At 44.0% G+C, this 14,781-nt stretch overlaps 1 protein-coding gene across 1 annotated transcript in view; it reads right to left on the bottom strand.

Annotated features, from left to right (window-relative positions):
• The window catches only part of PEX5 (peroxisomal biogenesis factor 5), a 370,163-nt gene extending 357,105 nt beyond the window's left edge, over positions 1-13,058 (bottom strand). The window contains exon 1 of the mRNA XM_063434352.1: positions 13,046-13,058. The gene's annotated coding sequence lies outside the window, so the exon portion shown is untranslated. The remainder of the gene's footprint in view (positions 1-13,045) is intronic.
• Positions 13,059-14,781: the final 1,723 nt, after the last annotated feature.

Here is a 14,781-nt window from a genome sequence, read left to right as displayed (position 1 = left end):
TTCTCAGGGAGTTCTCTGGTAGCAACCTCATCAAGGATTACATCAGATAGGCCATTCAAAAATACATCCATATACGCCTGCTCATTCCACTTCATTTCTGCCGCCAGAGACCTGAACTCTAGTGCATAATCCACCAGTGTTTGGTTCTCCTGTCTCAGGCGCAACAGTAATCTGGCTGCATTAACCTTTCTACCTGGAGGGTCAAATGTTCTTCGAAAAGCAGCTACAAATGCGTTATAGTTATAAACTAATGGATTATCGTTCTCCCATAGTGGGTTGGCCCATCTCAGAGCTTTCTCAATGAGTAGGGTGATAATAAATCCTACTTTTGCCCTATCTGTAGGATAAGAGCGAGGTTGCAATTCAAAGTGGATACTAATTTGGTTTAAAAAACCACGACACTTCTCAGGAGCCCCACCATAGCGTACTGGGGGGGTAATGTGAGAAGAAGCACCCACTGTGGCTACCTCTAGACCTGAACCGACAGGAGAAACAGGGGTATTACGTATCTCCTCTGGTGGGTTATTGGCACAAGCTAATAGAGCCTGTAGCACAAGCGCCATCTGATCCATTCTGTGATCCATGGCTTCAAACCTAGGATCAGGAGCAGCCAGCTGACTGTTTGTACTTGCAGGATCCATTGGCCCTGTCGTAATGTCAGGATCGGGACAGGGATCCAACACGCAGAGTACAAACAGTAGCCAGATACGTATACCGGACCTTAGAATGGCCGGACTAACGTAAGTAGTACAGTATAGAATGGTCAAAGACAAGCCGAGGTCGAGGGTAACAGAAGACAGGTAAGCGAGAGACAAGCCAAATCAAGGGTAACAGAGATAAGCAGAGTAAGGTAAACAAGCCGGGTCAAAACCAAAAGGGATAATAGAATACACAAGCACTGAGTGACTAGAACAAGCTAGAACCACGACAGGGCAATGAGCTAATGAAAGAAGCTCTGTTAAATACCCTGTTCAGAGCAGTAACCACGCCCCCAAGGCGTCCTGATTGGTCCTGCAGCCATTGACTGACAGGTTGTTCCGGGGGAGTGTCCTGATGACTACTTCCTGCCTAGATGCTGTAAAAGGCAGTCACTCCCTCGCGGCTGGCCTAGCATGACCGGATAGACCGCGGGGAAGGGAGCCATCAGACCGTCTGGATGGAGGAACAGCTAAGTCTCTACCTCTTTCGGAGGTAGAGACCACAGGTACCCTGACAGTACCCCCCCTCTCAGATACGCCCACCGGGCGGAATGAACCGGGACGAGATGGGAAGCGAGAGTGATACGCCCTGCGGAGACGGGGAGCATGAACATCCTCCTGAGGTACCCAACTCCTCTCCTCAGGACCATATCCCTTCCAATCAACCAGATATTGTACTCTCCCCCGGGAGATTCGAGAATCAATAATAGAGTTAACCTCATACTCCTCCTGACCCTCCACCTGAACGGGGCGAGGAGGGGCTATTGTGGAGGAAAATCTGTTACATATGAGTGGTTTCAGCAATGAAACGTGAAACGAGTTCGGGATGCGTAAGGTATTAGGAAGAGCTAAACGATACGCAACTGGATTGATACGGGTCAGCACCCTGTAGGGTCCAATATAACGAGGAGCGAACTTCATGGAGGGCACTTTTAAACGGATGTTCCTCGTGCTCAGCCATACCCTATCACCTGGAACAAAGACCGGAGCCGCCCTTCTACGTTTATCAGCGTGTTTCTTGACCAACATAGAGTTGTGCACAAGGATTTGTCGAGTTTGATCCCACAACTTCCTCAAATTGGCAACATGAACATCAACCGACGGCACCCCCTGGGAAGGGGAATCCGAAGGAAGAATAGACGGATGAAAACCATAATTCATGAAGAAGGGGCTTGAATGAGTAGAATCGCAAACGAGATTGTTGTGTGCAAACTCCGCCCAAGGAATCAAACCGACCCAATCATCCTGGTGTTCAGAAACAAAGCATCGTAAATATTGTTCAATTTTCTGGTTGGTACGTTCAGCAGCTCCGTTAGACTGAGGATGATAGGCAGAAGAAAAGTTTAATTTAATACCAAGTTGAGAGCAGAAGGACCTCCAAAAGCGGGAAACAAATTGGGAGCCTCTGTCCGATACAATTTGAGAGGGTATCCCATGTAGGCGAAAAATCTCCTTAGCGAATATCTCTGCCAATTCGGGAGAAGACGGGAGTTTAGGCAGGGGAATGAAGTGTGCCATCTTAGTAAACCTGTCAACCACGGTGAGGATAACAGTCTGTCTTTTAGAGATAGGTAGATCGACAATAAAGTCCATGGCCAAACAGGACCATGGTTTTTCTGGAACCTCCAAGGGTTGCAGGAATCCACATGGAAGCGTATGGGGTTGTTTGGTTTTAGTACAAACTTCACATGCAGCGATGAACTCCTCAATGTCCCTCCGTAAAGCAGGCCACCAGAAGTCCTTAGAGATCAACGCGTAAGTTTTGCGAATACCAGGATGTCCCGCCATCTTGCTATTATGTAAACACTGTAAAAGTTCCAGTTGAAGAGCAGGAGGAACGAAATGACGGCCCGCAGGAGTCTGTTTAGGTGCTAGATGTTGCAACTTAATGATCTCGGCCAGTAATGGAGAATGAATCCTGAGATTCGTATTAGCAATGATATTGCATTTCGGAACTATAGAAGAAAGAACTGGTTCAGGTACAGTAGAAGGTTCATATTGGCGAGATAATGCATCGGCTTTAGAGTTTTTAGAACCAGGTCTGTAAGTCAGTACATAATTGAAGTGAGTCAGGAATAAGGACCAACGAGCTTGTCTAGAGGATAAGCGCTTAGCCTCCCCAATATAGGACAAGTTTTTGTGGTCCGTCAAAATCGTAATAGGGTGTAGGGTCCCCTCCAACAAATGTCTCCACTCCTTTAAGGCTTTAATGACTGCTAACAGTTCCCTTTCCCCGATGTCATATCTGCTCTCAGGCCCAGAAAATTTCTTAGAGAAGAAACCACAAGGGTGTAACGGTTTATCCACCCCTAACCTTTGAGACAGAACAGCCCCAACTGCTGTCTCAGAGGCATCGACCTCGAGCAAGAAAGGCAGAGTCGTATCAGGATGGACTAGAATGGGAGCCGAGGCAAAAAGTTCCTTGAGAGTCTTGAAAGCACCCAGAGCTTCCTTAGACCAGAACTTAGTATCAGCCCCTTGTTTGGTCATATTGGTAATAGGCGCAATGATAGAGGAGTATCCTTTAATGAAGCGCCTATAGTAGTTGGAAAAACCAATAAACCTTTGGATAGCCTTGAGTCCTTTGGGCAAGGGCCAGTCTAAAATAGATTGAAGTTTTACAGGATCCATTTTAAAACCCTCCCCAGAAATCACGTATCCAAGAAAGTCTACCTGAGACTGATCAAAACTGCACTTCTCCAATTTGCAATATAGACCATGTTGCAGCAGCTTGTGTAATACCTTTCTGACCTGTCTATGGTGAGTCTCAATCTCCTTAGAGTGTATTAGTATGTCGTCCAGGTAAACAATAACACAATCATGCTGAAACTCCCTAAGTACCTCATTAATCAAATCTTGAAATACTGCAGGAGCATTGCATAGTCCAAATGGCATAACAGTGTATTCGTAATGGCCATACCGGGTATTGAATGCCGTCATCCACTCGTGACCTTGCTGGATTCTCACCAAATTGTAAGCCCCTCTGAGATCTAACTTGGTGAAGATTTTGGAGCCCTTAAGACGATCAAATAACTCGGTAATCAGTGGGATAGGATAGGCATTTCTGACAGTTATTTTATTCAAGCCTCGGTAATCGATACAAGGTCTCAGCGTGCCATCCTTCTTCTTAATGAAAAAGAACCCAGCCCCGGCCGGAGAAGAAGACCTCCTGATGAATCCCTTCTCTAAATTCTCCCTAATATACTCCTCTAGAACCGAGTTTTCCTGAACAGACAAAGGATATACATGGCCCCTCGGAGGCATAGTGCCGGGTAGAAGCTTAATCTTACAGTCAAATGACCTGTGTGGAGGCAAAGAATCGGCATTCTTCTTGTCAAACACTGCCCTTAAGTCTAGGTAAAGGTCTGGTATTTGTCTTTCTGTGGACTGAGTAGGATTCTCCGGTATGTTAATATTAGCTAATGGAGAAACCTTGCACAAACACCGATCCTGGCAGCCCTGGCCCCACGAGAGTATCTCTCCTAACTCCGAATCGATAATAGGGTTATGTTTTTTCAACCATGGGTACCCCAGAACTATGGGAACGGAAGGAGACGAAATGAGCAGAAGAGATAAATTCTCCACGTGTAGGATACCCACATTTAAATTAATGGGTATGGTCTCACGAAAGATAACAGGGTCTAGTAGTGGTCTACCATCTATGGCCTCAACGGCCAAGGGTGTCTCCCTTAGCTGGGATGGGAAATTGTTCTTACTAGCAAAGGCTTGGTCGATAAAATTCTCAGCAGCACCGGAATCTATCAATGCCATAGCCCTTACTACTTCCTTCCCCCAAGTTAAGGAAACTGGTAGCAGAAGCCTGTGATCTTTATAATCAGGAGTAGAGGACAAAATAGAAACACCCAAGGCCTGTCCTCTAGAGAGACTTAGGTGCGAGCGTTTCCCGGGCGGTTAGAACAGTTCGAGAGTAAATGACCCTTGGCTCCACAATACATACACAAGCCCTCTCTTCTCCTGTGCTGTCTTTCCTCCTCAGAGAGGCGGGTATACCCTATCTGCATAGGTTCAGTAAGCAAAGATATCGTGGGGTCAGGACTTGGAACAGCGGGAGCTAACCTAAAAGAAGGTCTCTGGTTCCTCTCTCGAGTGTTCTGTCTCTCTCTTAGACGTTCATCTATACAAGAGATGAACGAAATTAAATCCTCTAAATTCTCAGGGAGTTCTCTGGTAGCAACCTCATCAAGGATTACATCAGATAGGCCATTCAAAAATACATCCATATACGCCTGCTCATTCCACTTCATTTCTGCCGCCAGAGACCTGAACTCTAGTGCATAATCCACCAGTGTTTGGTTCTCCTGTCTCAGGCGCAACAGTAATCTGGCTGCATTAACCTTTCTACCTGGAGGGTCAAATGTTCTTCGAAAAGCAGCTACAAATGCGTTATAGTTATAAACTAATGGATTATCGTTCTCCCATAGTGGGTTGGCCCATCTCAGAGCTTTCTCAATGAGTAGGGTGATAATAAATCCTACTTTTGCCCTATCTGTAGGATAAGAGCGAGGTTGCAATTCAAAGTGGATACTAATTTGGTTTAAAAAACCACGACACTTCTCAGGAGCCCCACCATAGCGTACTGGGGGGGTAATGTGAGAAGAAGCACCCACTGTGGCTACCTCTAGACCTGAACCGACAGGAGAAACAGGGGTATTACGTATCTCCTCTGGTGGGTTATTGGCACAAGCTAATAGAGCCTGTAGCACAAGCGCCATCTGATCCATTCTGTGATCCATGGCTTCAAACCTAGGATCAGGAGCAGCCAGCTGACTGTTTGTACTTGCAGGATCCATTGGCCCTGTCGTAATGTCAGGATCGGGACAGGGATCCAACACGCAGAGTACAAACAGTAGCCAGATACGTATACCGGACCTTAGAATGGCCGGACTAACGTAAGTAGTACAGTATAGAATGGTCAAAGACAAGCCGAGGTCGAGGGTAACAGAAGACAGGTAAGCGAGAGACAAGCCAAATCAAGGGTAACAGAGATAAGCAGAGTAAGGTAAACAAGCCGGGTCAAAACCAAAAGGGATAATAGAATACACAAGCACTGAGTGACTAGAACAAGCTAGAACCACGACAGGGCAATGAGCTAATGAAAGAAGCTCTGTTAAATACCCTGTTCAGAGCAGTAACCACGCCCCCAAGGCGTCCTGATTGGTCCTGCAGCCATTGACTGACAGGTTGTTCCGGGGGAGTGTCCTGATGACTACTTCCTGCCTAGATGCTGTAAAAGGCAGTCACTCCCTCGCGGCCGGCCTAGCATGACCGGATAGACCGCGGGGAAGGGAGCCATCAGACCGTCTGGATGGAGGAACAGCTAAGTCTCTACCTCTTTCGGAGGTAGAGACCACAGGTACCCTGACACTTTCTTTCTCTAAGTCTTCTGTCAATGCTGATTGATAGTTGAATCAGCGTGTTTAACGTAGTAGGGAGTTCAGTTCTAGAAAGTTCATCCTTTACTGCTTCAGATAACCCAATTCGAAACTGGTTGCGCAGGGTTATGTCATTCCATTGAGTTTATATTGCCCATCTTTTAAATTCAGCAATGTAGTCTTCGACAGGTCTATGTTTTTGCTGTAGGGTTCTAATGGTTAAATCAGCTGTAGATTGTTTGTTGGGATCTTCATAAAGAAGAGACATGGCTTCAAAAAATTCATCCAATGAGTCTAAGATGAGATCGTCATTTTCCAAGAAGGAATGGGCCCAGGCCATAGGTTCACCTCTTAGAAAGGAGATAACTGAACAAACCTTAGATCTTTCAGTGGGATAAGATCTAGGTTTTAGAGCAATTAATAACTTGCAGGAATTAAGAAACTCCCTGTATTTGGATCGATCTCCAGAAAACTTTTCGGGATTACAGACAGCAGGGTCGCTAGCTGAGTGCATAATAGTATGAGGAGTATGTGTTTGTAAGTCTCTGACATAAGTAAGAATCCGTTCATTTGTAACCTGTAGGTCTTGCATGCCTTGGGCAAGTGTATCGACTCTTTGATTCAGCATAGTAAATTTAGAATCGAAATCTGCTGGATCCATTACAATGGCTGGATTATTCTGTCACGTTTACATAGATTGATATGGAGTGCAACTGCAGATTTCTTAGGACTTAGATTGTTGATTAGGATACTTAGAAAATAAAATAGGAACTGTGTATTCAATATTGGAAAATACAGGTACTGTATCTTTAATTACTTCGCTGTTGCTTTAATTGGAGTAAGCAGCTTCCGATATACATGCAATCTAGCACATTGGTGTTTGCAAGTTTTAAGGAAATGGAGAAAGTTAGAAATGAAGTTGTAACAGGAGTGATTCGTTTTGGAGTTAGAGATAGCAGGCCTGGGAGCAGCTGTAGCCTGAATGCTTAACGGACTTGAGAGCAGGCTGTAGCAGAATTGCTTAGCGGACTTGAAAGAAGGTAAGCTCTTATCACAGATATAATAATTGACTTAGCTTCAAAAGGGTGAAAAATCAAGTCCCGGAGTTCTCCTCCGGGGAGGGTTGTTTCTGAGACAGGATGAGAAAAGTCCAGATACTAGCCGTGGTCGAGGAGAGGAGAAGGAGGGTAAGTAGAATTCCAGTCCGGTTCGGTACTCAAGTAGAGGTCGCAGAGAAACTTTTAGCCGGGTTGATATCGCGGTAACGCTGTTCAATAATCCAGCGTCTTGTATCTGGCGCGGTCGCATTATGTAGCATGGGGAGACCGCGTCAGAGAAGGGGTGTGGCTAAACTCCGTCAACCCGGAAGAGACAAGGAATTACCGGTAGTTGAGGCATGACAGGCACCTAGCGAGAGGCTTACTGATAAACTATTCGTTGATGTTCCCGAGAGACGGGATATTCTGTCGTTGTATCATGACACTAAGACTGCTGGACATCCTGGTATTTCCAAAATGGTGTCAGCTGTTTCTCTGTATTTTTGGTGGGATTCCTTGCGCAAGGATGTCACCGACTATATAGGTGCTTGTACTATTTGTGCCTGTATGAAATCTTCTCGTAGAGTTCCTTGTGGGCTGTTGCATCCGTTACCCGTTCCCGAGAGACCATGGTCTAACCTGTCCATGGATTTTATTGTTGAATTACCCCCTTCGAATGGTAACACAGTTATCCTAATGATAGTAGATCGGTTTTCCAAGATGGCTCACTTTGTGTCTCTTCGCAAGCTGCCCACGTCTAAGGAACTGGCACTTATCTTCGCTAGAGAAGTGTTTCGGTTGCATGGCATTTCCGTATCTATTGTGTCCGATAGGGGTTGCCAATTTATTTCCAGGTTCTGGAAAGCCTTTTGTTCGGAAATGGGTATTACTCTCTCATTTTCTTCCATTTACCACCCCCAGTCTAATGGAGCTGCTGAACATGCCAATCAATCTCTGGAGCAGTACCTTTGTTGTTTCGTATCCCATCATCAGAACAATTGGGCTGACCTTCTTCCTTGGGCTTGCTCAGAATAACGCTACTCATGATTCTTCTGGCAAAAGTCCTTTTTACGTTGTCTATGGCCAGCATCCCGTTGTTCTTCCGGCTGCTTTCTCCTCACAGGGCATGCCAGTTCTGGATGAGCATTTGGCTGGTTTGCGTAACACTTGGGAGCAGGTTCCGCGTTCTTTGGTGGATTCCGCTGCCCGCCAGAAGATGCAGGCTGACAAGCATCGCAGGGCGGCTCCTTCTTATGTCGTGAGGGACAGGGTTTTGCTTTCCACGCGAAATATTCGCCTCCGGTGCCTTCAATGAAATTGGCTCCCCGCTTTGTTGGTCCTTATCATGTTTTGCATAAGGTTAATCCTGTTTCGTATGCCTTGGGTCTTCCTAAGAATCTGCGTATTCCTAATGCATTTCACACTTCATTGTTGAAGCCTTACGTACGCAACCGCTATACCCGGCATACTCCTCCTCCCCCTCCTGTCTCTGTGGAGGGTCATGAGGAGTTTGAAGTTTCTGCTGTTCTTGACTCTCGTTTCCTTAGACTTCAATACCTGGTGCATTGGAAGGGCTATGGGCCTGAGGAGCACAGTTGGATTTCCACTGATGCTGTTCACGCTCCTCGCCTTGTGTGTTCCTTCCATTCTCGTTTTCCTGCCAGGCCTGGCCCTCCCCGCCCGGAGGGCGTGTCCTCAGGGGGGGGTCTGTAGTGGTACTTACCCTTTCCAGGGGCCGGCCAGGGTCCTCTGTTCAAGCTGACGGCTCATCCAACGGCTGCAACAGGAAGGCTCATCCGACAACTGCAACAGGAAGGCGGGCAGTGACCGCGAGAAGCGGTCACATGTCCCGCCTGACTCTAAGAGCGCGCCGCGGGTCTCGGGCGCGCTCTTAAAGGGACAGTGGGAGCCTAAATTGGCAAAGGCCACCCATTGGTCCCTGTCATGCCACACTCCCCATACACTTACCTTTTGGGGGCGTGGATGTGACAGGGACCAATCAAAATAGATGTTAAGATATATATACTCACCTCTTTCCCTTAGGTTCTTGCCCTATCGTGGTTTCTGTTTCAGTTCCCTTTAGCACTTGTTGTACTCAGTTGTGTTCCTTCGTACTTGACCTTAGCTTTGTTTTCTGACTACGTAATCTCTTTATCCTTATCTGTTCTGTTTGCCGGCTTGCTGTTTACTGTGTACCAGACCCCGGCTAGTCCTAGTTTACGCTGTCTCTTTGTGCCCTTTACCTCGGATCGCTCCTGACTCTGTACTTCTCCTATATACGTCGAGTCCGGCCACTCTAAGGTCCGGTAGACATATCTCCCCTCTGTGTTGTCTTCTGTTTAGTTGAATCCTGCGTGTTGGAGTATATTTCCGTTACACAGCCATTGCGCCACTCTTGCAGTGCAGGACTTAGCTCAGGATCGCTAAGCTTCTAAACCGGAGCTTCTGGCTCTCACAGAGCTGTAGAGGAGGGAGGGACACCAGGTAAGAAGTTAAACTGTTCTAAAATGGTATGACTACTTACAATGAGGGGACACCAGGCCTGTCTACCAGTTTTAGTGTTTGGACTGTTTCTTTATTGCAAATACGTATTTTTTTCCCCCAGCCTAATAAAACCATATACCTTATACCAGTTCTTGTTGTTATAGCGAAAGCAATCTAATTGTCTAAATTCAACTAAATCACAGTCTGGCAAATACATTGCTGTACAAGTGGACCCAAAAGTTTCTAATATTCTGATCTACATTGGACAATTATCAACCTAAGGGAACGCGGACCATAATATTATTTATTAAACAGCCCACAATACGCCTTCGTTCCTCAGTAAGTTAGGTGTAACTATTTATGGTTTCTAGGCCCGACCACAAATTTATCTCAACAACTGTTCGTGTGCCAACAGATATTAAAAATTAGGAATGCATGTATACCCTGTCTATTTCATTTGATTATCTTAAGTACATTTTTTTAATTAAAGTCAGTTAAAAAAAAGTTTCCGTAACTATCGACTTTTTTAAAGTTTTCATTTGATGACTATGTCTTTGCTTTAAATGTGGTTACATTGTCCAATATTGCAGCAGAACATTATTATAGATAATTGGGAGGCTTTTATGTGGATTAATATCATCATAGCTTATGAAAATATTCTGTACCAATTGTGTAAAAAAAAGCAAAAAATAAAAAAAAAATACGAAATTCTATCAGATGAAAAATAATATCCTATAATTATTTGTGACGTTACCAAATGTGTTCTAACCTGCGTGAGGTGAAAGTAGCACATTAAATTCTCTCTGTTCTCTGCTGATGCAGTCACTCAATGCCATTGATTTGCAATATTTCAACAGATGGAATTAGATGAAATGAGTCATTGAGTTCTCTCACCTTGTACTCAATGATGGTAAGAGAGGATTTTTTTTTCTGTGCAAAACTGTGTAGCTATACAAAGATGATACTTAGAGAAAATATACAGAGGTAACCATTTATAAACAGGTACTTTTAGAGAGTTGACAAATTTAGTTTAAAGTAACTAAAAATGATCTCCCACTCAACTGAGATGTTGATTTTGGAATACTTTTTTGTTAGCAAATCTCAAATCGTCACAATTAACTGCTGCATAAATATGCCCCAAATATCTTGTTGGTAACCTTTATTTCCTAAGGTTGAGCTATAACCAGCTTAAGATCTGAGCGGGGACCCACCGAAGAGCAGGCTATTTGTTGTCCGTTCTCAGTACTTTCTTGCACCTTGTTGTTTTATTTTTTGCTCTCCCCAAGTTGAAATGGTAATCCAGATGTAGACCCCTTGCTCATGGTGCCTGTGCCTAGAAGGATATTGGCTATTATACCTGACTGATGATGCCTAACAATCGTCTGGGGTTGTTGTATCTCTCGTGCAGAGATAGCGGGCCTGCATTCGCTCATTTGGTTGGGATCAGTCTGATATGCAAATGGCCTCAATGAACTGTCTGGGTGCCTTGCCCCCACCGATTCAACCCTACAGGAACTGAATTGAAAATGTAAAATAGAAATTCCCATAATCCACTAATGTGCAGAGGTTTTTAGAATATGTATACATTACTCTTAGAAAGCTATAGGGATCCTGAATTGATTCAATATTTGGTGTTTCTAATGCACTACAGCATGCTATCAGAATTATATTCAAAACGTTTTAGTTATTTTAGTCAATTGTAAAGTGGCTGTAGATGCTGTGTCCGTGCTCTTATTCTCTGTTTACTGTTACTGCCCCCATAACCCTGCTTCTTCTTATGTGACTGTCTAGAAGCTATTTATCTAAATCTGACATTTATTTTATTGTCAGTTTGGACTTAATTCTGTACATATGATACAAGGAGAGGGCATTGATAGGTTCAAGTTCTGTTGTTGCCATAGCAGCGCAATAAATATGTCTCAGAGTTTTTTTGTGTTTATGCGATCACATTTATATACAAGCAATGTATTTCAATACCGTTTGTGATCTCGTCTAATAAGCAAGTAAAATATTATGTGTCCCGAACAGTTCGCTGGCGAATAGTTCCTGGCGAACATCGCTTGTTCGCGTTCGCCACGGCGGGCGAACATATGCGATGTTCGGTCCGCCCGTATTCCATATCATTGAGTAAACTTTGACAACCCCCCACCCGCTGCTCGGGGGTAGGGGCGGGGGGGTTGTCAAAGTTAACTCAATGATATGGGGGGACCTACTGACCTCCCCCCGGCCCCCACCCCTGAGCAGTGGGTGGGGGCCATAAAAATAATGAGGGGGGACCTACTGTCCTCCCTCCCTGGCCCCCACCCCTGCGCGGCGGGTGGGGGCCCTAAATACTAAAAAGGGGGGAACCTTAGGTCCTTCCCCCTGGCCCCCACCGCTGAGCAGCGGGTGGGGGCCCTAAATACTAATAAGGGGGGGCAATGTCCTCCCCCCTGGCCCCCACCCCAAAGCAGGTGGGTGGGGGCCCTAAATACTAAAAAGGGGGGACCTAATGTCCTTCCCCTGGCCCCACCCGTGAGCGGCGGGTGGAAGCCCTAAATACTAAAAAGGGGGGGACCTAAGGTCCTGTCCCCCCCAGGTGACTAGGGGTCCCCAAACCCCTAGTCACTCCTTCCCCCCCCAAAAAAAATAGCCCCTTACCTCCCCCAACCCTAAAAATAATGAGGGGGGACCTTTAACTAAGTACCTGTAAAATAAAAACAAAAACTTACCATTCGATGTTTTCTTTCTTCTAAAATCTTCTTTTTTCAGCCCCAAAAAAGGCCAAATAAAAAACTATAATGCTCGTTCGCCCGTTTGCCCGTTCGCCCGATCGCCCGTTCGCGAACCGAAAATTTTATGTTCGCGACATCACTATAAAATATCAGTTTAAGTCATGGATTCTGGGTTCTTTATCTCCCCAGAAAGCAGATGGACTCCTTTCCCAAGCCTTTCGCATTCATCAGATTCCATTTCCATAGCGTTAGTCGTTTACTGTCTGTTGTAAGGGACATTGGCAGACATCTGGATTATTAAAATAAAATAAAACAAAATAATATTTTATGTTAGTACAACACTGTTGAGGTCTAAGTATGTTTGCCGCTGTGAAAACATCCTCCTTGGAGAAGACGCCACCTGTTTTTTAAGATAAAGCCAGAAAGCCAGCTACAAAAAGTTTAAGTGAATTTCTAATTTAATTGAGTTTTCAAATGTTCAAACAGTAGGAATCATTAAAATGTGTTTGCTGCTGTGCTTTAATTCCTTGCAAAGTGCACTTTCATGTCTTGGCTGAATATCCAGAAAAATATGTAAGGTTCCTCAGCAAGGGATATCTTCTCCCGGCCAACTCCCTGCAGTTGGTAACAATGCCTAACAATTTTATTATAAAATAAACCTTCCCAAACCCATCTCTGGGCAGCGACTCAATGTTTCATAGAGAGTTGAAATGGAAAACTTTTCTGCAGAATTCTTTTTTATTTACAGCTTCCAGTCCAAAGCCGCCTTTCAATCTACTCTCAGCTAATGCGAGCCACGTGATCGAACAAAGCTGCTTAACAAAAACAAAATAACAGATGGACAAAAACAATCGACGTGGTGAGGCAGGATGGACATGCCGAGAAAACAAACATTTTATTTACAGCGCCCAGCTTGTCTTGCTGATGCTAATAATGTGAGAAGCATGACTTGTTAATGCTTCTTAAGAACAAGTGGCTGCTGAAGTGTGTGCTAGGAAGTTTGAGTGGATAAAGTAAAAACTATACCGTTAGGCTAATATTTTGTATTTCTTAGCTTCATATTTCCCCAAATGGCTATATTGTAATGCATGCAATTTTTTATTTTTTACAGATCTTTACAGACTGGTATTTGTTGGAAACTTAAATTATTAATTGGGTATATCGAACAAGTGATTGGATTTATAAAGGAAGGAAGGGAGAGTAGAGGTATGCTGGGAAAAAAAAGAAAAAATTTAACTGAAGGCCAGAGTTTTTAAACGTGGAATTCCACATCTGGTCAAAGGGCTATCTGGAGTTAAATGAAACCAGGACAGGTAACATCCTGTTTGTGAACATTCTGAGTTTTATGAGCCATTTACTAGGAGCAAGATATTCCAAATAGGGCCCTCAGTATACATTGACTATATAGGGTAGCCAGTTATACATTTTTCAAATGATCGCAATCTGTTAGAAAAAAACTTTTCAAATGATTAATCCGCAACAATTCCCATTAGCCTTTGATTGTCACTTCTGTAGATAAAGCATTTGAATGCTCTTCTAACAGAATGTAATCATTTGAAAAGCATTATATTGAGGCCTATGTTGGCACACTGTATGTGTTAGTTGGTGGTTTTTCTCTAAAGTGAATTCATAGCGAATTTCCAATTTAAAGCACAATAGCCAAACCAGAAGACCAGCTGACTTAGAGAATATTTCCAATTCAGCTATTTTGGTCCTAAATTTTAAACTAATTTTGAATTCTCACTATAGTGAATAACCCAGAATACCTTGAAATAGCATTGTATCACCCTGTAAACAGTAGCAAGGAACACACCAGGTCATTATCGCTAACCCAACCGCAAAACACCACAGACCAAACTGGATACAGTAGCAACACTTGGAGGAGCGGCAACTGTCACCAAAGCCTTCAGGTCAATATGGGCAATGTAGAAACCTTCTGCGGTCTAGCAAAGCACTGATATTTCAATTATTCCACCGGGCACTGACTTTATCAAGGAGCTTTACTTTAGAAATGTGTCTGCCAAGCTGGTCCCTGGACATTGTCCATAGGGTTACAACACAAATTTAGATGATATACCTAACCTTATAAAGTAAAATTATCCCTCAGTTCTATGCTAGTGGTTCCCAACCCAGTCCACATGGCACACCAATGGTCCAGATTGTGTCAGTATCCCCACCAGAATAGCTTTGAGAGGTGTTTATACCTGGGACTAAATTTCTCTATAGCACCTCGCTGAACTGGAAATTCAGACTTTACATTTTATATTTTTTTGAGAAGTGTTAGATCTCACATGACATTTTTTAATTGACTAATTATTGCTTCATTATTTTTTATTCTTTATGTTTCACTTGTTTGTTTGATTTTAATAACCATCAATCAACAGTTAAATGATTAAGCAGATTGCACTTTTGATAAATGCGAAAGAACATAAATTAAAGTTTTAGTGGACAAACA

Source organism: Pelobates fuscus, chromosome 10 (assembly GCF_036172605.1).
Source record: "Pelobates fuscus isolate aPelFus1 chromosome 10, aPelFus1.pri, whole genome shotgun sequence".
Lineage (NCBI taxonomy): Eukaryota > Metazoa > Chordata > Amphibia > Anura > Pelobatidae > Pelobates > Pelobates fuscus.
The sequence above is the reverse complement of the archived record's forward strand: the minus strand, read 5'-3'. Positions and strand labels throughout refer to the sequence as shown.